Below are 12,312 nucleotides of genomic sequence, written 5' to 3'. Positions count from 1 at the left end.
AGTAGGAAAAAAAATACATGTTTACTTTTAGCAATCAAATCTGAAAAGTAATTATTTGTCTCCTCTGGGGAAAAGAATGACATTTCCCCAGTCCACTTCTTCAGAGCAGTCTATGAAATTACTGCGTGTCAGTGTAAAAAGCAAAGGAAGTAGGATATAACCTCTGTGTTCTTGAATTTACTTCCTTCCATTGTAACATGTTCTTACTTTATGTGGGATTACCCTGATCTTAAAATGAATTTAAAAAAATTGACTCTTGTTCTGTTTTTGCCTTCTCCTAAACACAAACACAAGCCAATCTAAACATGCTCAAATTACTCAATAGACTCAGCAAAGTCTGGTCATGTTGTTTCTAACCTCTTTCACTAATGGCAGAAAAGTCAATTTTTTTCATTGTGGATTTAAAAGCGGTTCATTAATGCTGCATCAGATTCACAGGACAATGATTGAAGGAAGCGAAGAGTATCCTTTATCTTTACCACCAAAAAAATGTAAATAATTGCAACAGCACATTAAAGTCTTCTTTGGCCACAAGCACTGATGAGAAATGAGCTAACAGCTGCACATTTTTACTTGCTGAACTTAAGTGCATGAAATGAACCCAACGCTGAGTCTAATATGAAGGAATCAATGGACTGTTGCCTTACTCAGTGCTCCTCCAAAGACTTTTGAACTGGAACAGAATTCATTTTAATGAGCATCCAACATCTGGAGAAGCCCCTTAAGAGTTACAGAAAGCCAAGTTTAAAAAAAAAAACCTGCAAGAATACCAAATCTCTACTAAGAAAACACCAGAAAAAAGATTTAAAAAAAAAAAAAAAGAGAGAGAGAGAGAGAAATCTTCAATTCTTATATTTCAGAATTAAGAGTGTGTTACTTTATGATTTGCAGTAAGAGAGATTTATTTTTACATAATTTCACACCGAGTTGCTCCTTTGATCATCTGATAAACCTGGTCCACCCGTAATTTGCAATAAATTTTTGGACGATCCCCAAGCTAGATTTTTTTTTCTAATGGCTTGGAGGAATGCAGTTTTACTCTGTTCTGTAAGAGCACAATACCTTTTCAACAGTACAGTAAACAACACTGAAGGAAAAACACTTCAACTCTCCAGAGGGTTTTTCTTATTGCTTCCTTTCTGCTTCCCGCTCAGTTTTCAAAAATTGGCTGCAATGCTTTTCTGTCTTCTAAGTAAAAAGAACAGAATGCTCCTGCAACTGTATTTTACTTGTCCTATTGCTTATGCAGCAGGTGGCTGATGTAGGAAGAATTCAAGTCTGACTGTCTCTGTGCACTTGCATACATCCACAGTCTTTTCTAACTCAGACATGCGTAACTATATGTATGTATTTCTACATAGTGGACTTTTGGCCTCAGTTCACCAACAATTTAAGTTTGGCCCTGAAAAGCTGGATATGTGAGTTAATCTTTGCAATAAGTCCCGATTTAAAGTGCACAGTGAACGCTGTCTGCTGTACACCATTCTGAGGAAAGGCAACAGACAGAATTTCACAGACTCTTCCTTTTAATCCCTCAGAATTTACCATCACCACTATGGCCCAGAGCAAAAAAATGAAAATAAAAAAAAATAAAAGAACTTTCATTTTTTTTCATAACTGACGTGTTGAAAGAGGTGAAACACTTCAACATCGTCTATCTTTTTTCCTCTTTGTGCCTATAACAAAAAGATAGTGGTAGATTGTTAGATAAATAGGAGAAAGGTTGCAGGGTGGAGAAATAAGTTAATATTTTCTGAAGAGCCTTCCTCTTCTTCTTGATATGATTTTAATAAACTGTGACCCTATTAAAACCATCACTCCATACACTTTTGTAATCAGTTCCTTTTTTGTAATTGTGCCAGCGTTGTATCCACTGTATGTGAATACATGCCAGATAAACATGGCTATGCTTCAAGAAGCACTATTTTTCAAAGCTTTACCCTGAACTCTCTGGCTCAAGTACACAAATTTGAGGGACAAATGTCTCTGAAAAGAACAGTCTACAGTACTTTCCAACCCCTCTCTCCTACATGACTCTTCTGCAGTTGTACAAAGGCCAACAAACATCAAATGAGACGTAGACTGAAGCCAAATAATTCAGACTAAACTGATCAAGTTTACCCACTCAGTGCAAGATGTTTTTAGTTCATAAGATCTTTTTTTTCTTTTGTAGACTAATTAAAACAGTTTGACGAAGACTTACTGAAATATTATGCTCCTTGCCATTCAAAAATTGTATGAGCCAATGCCAGCACTCCACCCTGTTTGCTTTTAAAGCCATATGCACTTCTCTTAAAGTTTTAAACCTGCTTGAGGTATCCGCAGCTGCTTCCAATATTCTCTTAAATTCTCTTCTTCCTCCCTAGCTGAATTTCTATGAAGTATGCCAAACAGTTAACGTTGTTTTGTTTTCTTGGCTTCTTGCATAATGCTGCTGTATTCAAACACAGGAACTGTGTGACTGAACAACTAAAACCTGTATTTCTAGATTCAGGATCTCATGCTTGTCCCTAAAAGCTGTTCTCTGCCAATTTAGTTTAGCATCATTCGTGTTTGTATCATATACAACTTCTCGGATGTGAGCAAAATAATGAATACTTTAAAAATGCATATGTAGGTTGGAAAAGCCAAACATAAAACGCCTACCTGGCCTTTTAGGTTTACCCTGTGAAGGTTAACTAGCATATCCAGTTTCTCAGGGCCACAGAGAAATCAAACAGTTTTGCTTAGACACGTCTCCTGTCTGAGTTTCAGACTGCTTAAGGAATTTGCTATTGGTTTGGACAAATATAATAGAAAGAATGAGGTTTGTAGGTGATACAGATGCAGGGTTACACAGATAAGCGTTTTTTCTTGTCATTTCCCTGGAAAATATTCCACTTTCCATAAACCGGATACTTTCTTAACTTTTATGAGGTGTAGCTGAATTTAGAGTGTGAGCTTACCATCCGCAAAGCCTAAGATCTTCCAGGCTCACAACAAAAAATAAGAGTCACTCTGTGACAAGCGCGTAAATAAGAAATCCACAAAGCCTTTGAGAATTGAACTGGGAGATCTGTGGAGAACATATATATGTATAATATATGTATATACAGTTACATAGATATGTGTACATCTCCATCTATAGTGTGAACACTGTACAGACAAGATGGACTGCTGATGAGGGAGAAGAAAAACCGAGCTTTTTTTCCTCCTTAAACACAGACTACTCTGACACCACTTTTTAGCAGATGATCACCGAAAGACAGAAAACCACTGTTTTGATGGGCTACATATTTTATACAAATATCAGCGGTAGGAAAACTATGGCAATTTGAAATAATAGGAATGAATAATGGGAAAACAGTGCTAACCAGCTCCATAAACCTCAGACATATATTGTGAGCTTTGCAGTCTGCAGCTGAAAGCTGTATTTTAAAAATCTATGCAGAAAACCCATTCTCCTATTACTGCTTCCAACACAATGTATCACGGCTTCCACTGTGGCAGTAGCTGGACCAACATCAATGAGTGCTTAGGTACCAGTCAGGTATGACACAAACTACCAAGATTTGGAGGGGGTCATGTTAAGGACCCTATGCACAGAGAAAATAACAATGGAGAAATTTTCACTAGCCTCACTAAATTGAATGTGCTCTAACCGACAACATGCCTTGTCCTCTAAAATAACCAGATCCAGAAGCATCCGTGTGAGCTAGGCTTCCCACTGCCCTACTTGTCAGGAGCAGCCTAACAGGGACTGAAAGTGCTGTGTAAGGAAAACGTTCAGCCCCTGAAGGCAGAGAGGGAGGATGACTCATCTGGTGCTGTTCCCAAGTCGTCCTTGCCAGCCAAACCAAGAGTTCACTGATGTGCTTCAGAAACCACCCCATCTGGCTTTTCCAGAGTAGAAGAGATGGGTCCACAATCTGGGTCTTTCATGCAGGGTAAATGAGCAGTTAGAAAAGGCACCCTCCTACAACGAATAAAGTGGCTACTTCCAATGCTGCTAAATGGCTCCTGAGATGTTTTCATTACTCCTCGTGTTATAGAATCTTTCCTGAACACACCAAAAAATGAGCAAGCTTTTCTTGTTTCATACAAACACCAACCAGTGGTAAAGCAAAAGCGTAAATGTTATTTTTTCTTGGTTTTGGTGGTAAATTTTGTAAAGTGTTCCAAAGTGCATTTCTGAGAAAACCTTTGATAAGCGCTTTTTAAGAAAGATGGAGGAACAGAATCAGCAGAAAATACTGCATGGGCCCCATTGTTTAGTTAGATATTGACTTTAATTAGGTCAGCCATACAAGTGTAAAACACTCTACTAAGTGACTGGAATTACTCTGCTACATGATCAGATAAGAGTCAAGCTCTAATTTCCTTTTCAGATGTCTAAACTGCATTTTTCAGAGTTAACATCATAAGTTCTGTAAGAATTAACATAGAAAGGGTGGAACCTTCTATGCACATGGAGTCACTAAGAAAGTTGCTGGGTTATGTCTATGCACAGTCTCAAGGCCCAGGCTGTGTGTGTGAACCCTTCTGCTGAGCGCTGGGTTGCAAAGCCCTATCCTCTGCAGATGTGATCTTCTACTGTCCCTACTGTTCTACTGTCTCAGGGGCCTTATCCTCCCTCCTTGTTTACCCTTCCATAGCATCTTTATTAGTTCAAACCTCAAAGGTTTGTCCACTATGTATTTAGAAGCAACGTGCTCTTAAGCACAGTGACCCACAGCACGGAAGATTTGGATATGTGATTATCGTTTCTGACAAAAACAAGGATAAGAGAATTTGTCCTAATTTTCTCCTTTCTGTGCTTCTTCACTCCTGTGGACATAGGAAGAAAAGCTCCCTTTCAATGACAAAATAAAATTGCTGGCTGCATGGTCAAGAAAGTGAATGCAGAGACTGTGGCATTTGTGTTGCAGTCATTTTCGTAGAAAGGCTTCCAGTTAACTTTGCAGTATCAGCCTCAATGTGTACTTTGTTTGGAAAAGATTTTCCTAATCATCAAAGCTCTGCTTTAACAAACAATCACAGCAATTACTGCATGCCAGATAGTGGAGGCAGCTGTGAAGAGCTTTTTGTCCATTTCTCTGAACATCCTTCCTTTGATTCACTGAATTTTAAATTGAAGCTCTTTCAAACAGACAGAGCCCTTACATATCTATCAGTTGCTAACACTGCTGCACTGTCCAGAGAGCCATAGCAGGGCCTCACTGCTCACACATTCATTTCTCTCCCAAATATACACATTTCTTCATCTCCATCCTGAGGGCAGTGAAGGTCTATAAGGCTCTCACTGCCCCTTATGAAGAGCAATTTCTGCTGTAGTATCTGACTAGCAAAAAGTGAGCATACTCCAGCAAGGCCATGAGAAGTTCAATATTTAAACATTTATGTAATAACATAAACATAGATAAAATATTCTATTTATCTATAAGCTGCTTTCCTCTCTACTCACTTGTTTGAGGCTGTTTTCATGAGTCTTTTAGAATGGAATCTATATCGTTGTCCCACTCCTTCATTATCTAATATCACTTGGCCCCAATCCCTATTTGAGCGCTAGGACTTATTGTCTGGTAATTCATAAGAGTGATGGAACATGTGAGTTCATCTGAACTGTTGTCTTCAGTATGTCACGTTTTATCTGAGACACTGAAACTTATTATCATGAAGCTAAACGAGAGAGGTTCTTTAGCCTTAAAAAGTTAGTTTGGAACATCACTGGTTTCACATGAGTAAGTAACAAATTTTAGTGGAATTGTGGAAGACACTGAGTTCAGCATTCTGCAATTTAAATTGAACCTGTGGCTTAAAACTGATTCCAAAGAAGACAAAAATATTAACAACTTGTTGATTTGCTTTTCTCTGAGTTGAACTGTTTCAGTCTCGCTTCTAATGTAACAGGAGAGACAAGAGAAAATGTACTTAGTATTATGCACTTTCTTTAGGGTGATCAGCAGTGTTCAGCGTGATTAAGAAGCTACAAGATAAACAAGTCAGGTGTAAATGGTGACTATCCTTCGCTGACCTATAAACTGTGTAAAATATTAAACCACCAATATTAAAAAACTTACAGATTATTCTGTCAGAACTGCCACAGACCCTTTGGGCCTACAAACTGCCCCAAAATTAAGTTATTTTTGTGAGATACTTCATTTTTGACTGCCACGGTTTGATAGAACTGAGTGGAAGCGTAAATAATAATAATACTAATAAAAGATGAAGAAGGTGAGCTGCATGAGCTGCTAGAAACAAACAAAATGTTCAGGGACAAAGCTCCAAATTCATTGCACTTATCTGTAGGTGCCAGCTTGGGAACAGATCTACCACAGGTTCTCACAAAAATGTAACGGAGAGGAAAATGACTCCTGAGGGGGATTCAAGTTTAGGGGCATCTTTGGAGGTGCCTCTCTCCCGGCTGTCTGAAGCTCATCTGAAAAAAAACTTGGTCCGCTGCCTTGGTGGCACAACCCAAGGTATCTGCATTCTGGCCTAGAAAATGGCTTGTTCAGAGGAAATGAATAAGCCACAAGGATGTGAAGAAGGAAATAAATGGGCCTCTAAAAGAAAATAGCACAAATATTAAAATAAAATAAAATAAAATAAAATAAAATAAAATAAAATAAAATAAAGATTGGGGTTTTGATTATTAGATGTAACCAGAGAAGTTGACAGTACCAAATTTTAGGTTGTCCAGTTTGAAAGGAAAATCATTTCTGTGAAAAAAAAGTGGTACTTTTTAAGGACTTTCAACACTGATATGTACAAATCAGTCATCCTTTTAAAAAGCTCATTCCCCATATTTCTGCAACACTGGCATATCAAAGTGTTTCTATTTTTATGTAGCAGGCATTTAGACACCTTTTGCCCCATCTCGTAAAATATACTCTAAAACTATCTGAAATCTCTTTCTCGCTCTGGTAGGTTCTACATCTGTGTTCTTGTTTCTGTCTCATTTGAAATGTGAATGACAGCACAACTGAATTGTCACCATCAGCACATAGGTGCTGAGTGTATTCAGGACAATCTACAGATTCCTACTAGCTGAGACTTCAATCATCAGGCCCTGTTAGACAGACTGGTTAAAGAGGTGACAGCTCCAACACTTTCCAGTTATCTTTAGTTCAAGACAGTTTGGCAAGCAAAGAAGCTCGTGGCTCAAGAGAGGATTTACCTGAGAGATTTCAGTGAATACAGACAGGAAAAACACACTTTTCAGAGTACATATCCAATTTGATTAAGGCTGCGTGTAGTTTTGTCACTTATTATGAAGTTATATATTATATATGTATTATATTACTTATTATCCAATTAATAAGGAACAACCACAATCCCTTAATGTTGTCATTCCCTGTAAGCAACAGCTGCAGCTGTTACAGCCATGCCATTCAATTCCTACCTAAAAAGAAGAAAAGCATCACATGGAGAAGTTGTAATGCGCAAGAGAAACTTTCCTAAACTTATATACCAAATACTCTACAGAAGTATGAGAATATTATTGAATATCTCATTTTTATAACGGGTGAATTACTTGATTTCACGTCTTATTTCTTTAAGTATGTAAGTAGTTTCTGGATTGTGACAACAAATGGAAGAGGGAGTCTAATGTTGGAGCTGAATAAAAATAACATGTAAATCATGCACTGAGACACTGCTGAAATGGTAAGAGATTTTCAGTATATGTGCAAATACATTGCCCACCAACTCACTGAATACTTTTCCTTTTGTGTGCATATAAAGCCTATGTCTGCGTACACACAGCAGCATTGTCACATATTCACTAAACTAATTCATTACAGCAGTTCAGGGGAATGATTCATCTCAGTATGTCTACTATCTCTGTAGCACTGAGCTGAAAGATAGCTGCAAGAATATATCAAAGTGAAACATATCTCCTTAACAGAGATACCTCGATTTCCTATGTAACTGGCTCATTTCAGTATTATCTTTGCTTGCTCATCACTCCTCCTCACCACTTCACAGGGACTTTCAAGAACTTAGTATCAACGATCTGTTTTAAGAATTAAAAAAGGATGTTCCTCGCCTCCTCAAAAAAGCATGCATGGCTCCATCACTCTTATCATGACAATGTCTGCTCCAGCTTTCAGAGTAGCCTCAGAAGATTTAAATAACAAAGTTTGGAACACAGATGTACAATCTGTAGTACTAATAAAAGTTCTATAGTACAGGTAAGTTTCATCTCAATTAATATCGCACATCTGAAAAGTAGGTGTTTAACCAGTTGGTTCATCTCTCCTTAATTAAGGTAAAGACGCACATACCTCCAGAGGGTGAGTCATTCTACCTTTACATAAACATCTCAGAAAAGTGAAAGGAATTGCCCTTGGGAAGTGTTTATCTTTGTCATCTGACTACAACAGACGCCCAAGCAGCTAGCTCAGACTAGACACCAACCTGGTAGCTGGCTATAATGAGATAAGATGAACCATGCTGCAACCAGGAGCTCTATACAGTCTTTGAGGACATCTGACCTATCTCCTTGCCTGTGTGTTGTCTGTTCTCAGCCTCCAGCAGAGTCCTCCACGCATTCCTAGTCTGACAGTTACAACTAATATGGCTTCAGTTTCCAATAAATGCAAGAATCACAGGACAGAATTAACAACTTTTCCTCAAATACTCTCTGTTCTGTGCTCCCCACACCAGCCAGACTTCACTGATCTGTGATGCAGGAAAATAGCTGGGGGCACTGTTGAACTTCACTGATATTTTTCTTTAATCCTAAGTTATTTACACACAGGAAAAAGCAGTCCCAAGCAGCCTGTCCCCTGCTCCACATCTTTTGCTCATGCTGACTATTTATCACACACAAGTAATCCTGACTAAAGAACAGTATTCAGCTATTAAGACCGAATATTACTAAACTTGAAAAGAAAAGAATCATTAAATAAATGCAGCATTTCAGAACCCTGGACTATACAGATTGAAATCTTTTTTGCATGCATAAGAGGACAGAGAAGGCAAAAAGGGACTGGCAATTAGGATTGCAAGCTGATTTTTACTGTGCTCATTTCTACTGCCAGAAGTCATTTATGGGTGGGACAGAAGGAGCCTCAATTTTAATCTTTGGAGCGATGAATGCGAACAATTCTATGCAGAATTTATGAGCTGTTTTACTTATCAGTATTTCCTCAGTGTTTTCACGCAGTCAGATTGATTACCCTTTCCTCATACTGTTTCTGCGTGCTTTGGTTCAGCCATACAGTGCAGAAATGGACATGAGCTACATACTGTACCATACAAGGAAAGTAAAGGCAGTGACATGCCAATCATGGTTATTATTTTTGTTAGAAAACTCAAAATGATATCACTCATAATAAAAATCCATGTTTCCAAATACTTGAGCAGCAAACGTAACCTAAATATTTGGGGATTTTTTTATTAATCTAAGTTCCATAGGTCATCTAAATAGACAGAATAAAAGAAAGAAAGGAAAAAAAAAGATGGATGGAAGGAGTCTTATTTTCTTCTGTAATATGCTTGCCATTCATGAAACAATTTGTCCTGAATGGCTTCAGTGCACAAAGAAGTCTTTTTTTTTTTTCTTTATATATCCACAATTTATATATCCATAACTTCCATGAGTAAAAATCTCTGATTACCAGAAAATAGAAGTTGCCTGGCATAAAACAGCTCAGGATAACAAAACAGCCACATGTTCCCAAAAATGAGGCCTGGGCCTACAATGTTGTGCATTTATACATTTTACTTCAAGGATTTCTTTTCCAGCACAGTGCTAGGGACACAGACACAAGCTACAGCTGTGCACACAAGTACCAAGATGCTCACAGAATATGGGATACACAATCCACATGACCCAAGTACATAAGGTAGGCCACATCGATACATCTACTGACGGATAAACCAATTTCCCCAATTAGCAGCACTATTAATGGCAGTTTTCACCCAAGTTTGCCTCTTCAGACAGTTTGGCAGAGATGTTAATTGCATTTCTCAAAAAAAATAACTTCACTCTGTGGCAATGGCTGACGGTTACTAACCGACTACTGGAAGGATTTCTTGAGTTGGAAACAAATGCTGGTATAGAGGCTTTAACTGTATAAACCTTAGAGTTTAGGTATTGACTGAACCTGGAGTACTCCAAGAACATCTATGAAGCATTTAAAAATGAACAAATGTAAAAAAACCAAAACCAAGATATTTCTTTTTTTCCTCCACAAAACAGAATACATTTTTGCACTGTTTTATTTTACTCGTCTCCATTACGATGAGATTAGCTATACTTTAGTACAGCATGAGTAATGAGAATGGATTACAGACATAACACCCTCCAAGACAGGATGTAGGTTGTTTGTTTAGAAAATATCACTGGTTTGTGGAAGAAGCATTCAGTATCTAAGCCTGAATGGCTTGAAATTCTATCTTGTGATAATGTAAGAAATTAAGAATTTTCTAGCCACAGAGAGTTGTCTCCATTGAGGAAATGAAGAAACTCCCACTGATAACATCGACTACACAGTGAGTTCTGATTATGGAAGTATGATTTTGACATGTTTCTCAAATGAGGCACTGAAAATGATCTAGCTAAAAAATATCTCCCTAAAGTTCACTGGGGAGATGATGTACACTGCAGAAGTGTACAAATAGGAGGCAAGAACATGTAGTCTGTATGGAAACTGACTCCTCAATAACTTAAACATCTTTTCCTTCTCTGCATCAGTGACCTCTGCATTGCTGAGGAAGTTCATTTACCAGAGGAACAGGGAAGGCAACTGGGAACAGATAGTGGAGAGAGTCTCTGTTCTTTTACTGGGATTTCAAGTTCCTTAGCTGCTGCAGGTTTATAAATGGCCTCTTGAAATATTAAAAAAAAAAAAAAAAAAAGTTCTTGAGAATACTCTACTTATGCAAATACAGACATAAATGTGAATAGGGACCTGTATATGAGCGTATATACCCACTTCTAATATGAACCACAGATTTGTAATTTTTCAATGGTTGCTGTCTACCTAGGATGCACTACTGCTGCCAAAGGGCTAAACCTACATTTATTATCTCTGTGCTGTAAATATAGAATCATAGAATCGTAGAATCCTTAGAGTTGGAAGAGTTGCCATTGTTTTACAACTTGATCAGGATAAATATTCCTTCCTAATTAACTTGGACAAAACGTTTGTTTATTTTGTAACCATGTTGTAAATCACTGGTTACTGTGTGCAAAGGCTGTTGAAATCCATAAAGATATGTATATATCTGAGTGAAAATCACTGCTGAAAATCCTGACCTTACTATCATCCAAGCTGAAATGTTTAGTGGGAAGTGAAAGAAACATTTGTCCCATTGGACTGAAATATGACCACTATCACTCTGCCTTTGCTGGCATTTATATCAGTATTTCACAATGAGATCTTACCATTTCTCTCACATTAAATGAGATCATCTCTAGTTTTCAGGAGAGAAGGGATCAAATTTTCCATAGATGCAAATATGTCCCTAATCCTCTTGTTTTTAGGGAGTCTGAGTTCTCCAGTGTGTCTTCTGCTGATCTGAATCTCCTGTATTATATTCTTTCTTTGTTACCAAACTCCCTTTAAGGTTTTTGTTTTTTTGTGGGTTTTTTTGAATGACAGTGTTTGGTCCGACAAACCAATTCCAAATACGCTCGCTCTCGTGCGCTTCCTTCTTCAAAACTTTGCTTGGTTTGGTTTTACAGCTTCCCTTGGGACTCTACACTTCCCTGCACTGTGCCCACAGATGAGGCAGCACAACCCAGACAAATTCTGCATTGACAGTACAGGGCCCTGGGAAGAAAGCCATGTTTTACTTTCTGCACATTTTTCTTCCCCACTCCTATCTGCTAATAGCTTATAGGCTCAAACTCTTGGAAGATTGTGACTGACACAGCTGGCCTGGGCTGAGAGGGCTTCGTTGCCTTCACTCTTTGCTGATTCAACCACCAACCTACTGCCAATACCAAGCTGAAGAAACCAAGTTCTCGCTCAAAAGTAGTCAGGACCTGACAGTTCTGCAAACTAGATTGCATTCAAAGATAAGGATGTGGTGATGGTATTGCCTGTAAACGAGGCATCTGACTGTCAGTAAGATGGAGTTTATTTACTGAATACTCTGCTTCTTAGGTTTTGGCTAATAATTCAGAACTCTGCCAGTCTCTAGTGTGATACTACAGTGAGGTACAGAAATCAGCAAAGACACTGTTACTCCCTTCTTACCTTTGCCACGATCACATATTCCCACAGGACAAATGTACGTTGTATATTAAATAGCTTCTACTCATGTCTTCTTATTACAAACAAGAACTAAGGATGTACGTGTTATTAAGCTGTCAGA

General features: G+C 38.1%; 1 protein-coding gene across 18 annotated transcripts in view; it reads right to left on the bottom strand.

Annotated features, from left to right (window-relative positions):
* Nucleotides 1-12,312, bottom strand: part of NAV3 (neuron navigator 3) — a 527,932-nt gene that overhangs the window by 232,996 nt on the left and 282,624 nt on the right. The window lies entirely within an intron of this gene.

Source organism: Gallus gallus, chromosome 1 (genome assembly GCF_016699485.2).
Source record: "Gallus gallus isolate bGalGal1 chromosome 1, bGalGal1.mat.broiler.GRCg7b, whole genome shotgun sequence".
NCBI lineage: Eukaryota > Metazoa > Chordata > Aves > Galliformes > Phasianidae > Gallus > Gallus gallus.
Note: the sequence above shows the minus strand (reverse complement) of the source record. Positions and strands in the feature narration are given on the sequence as shown.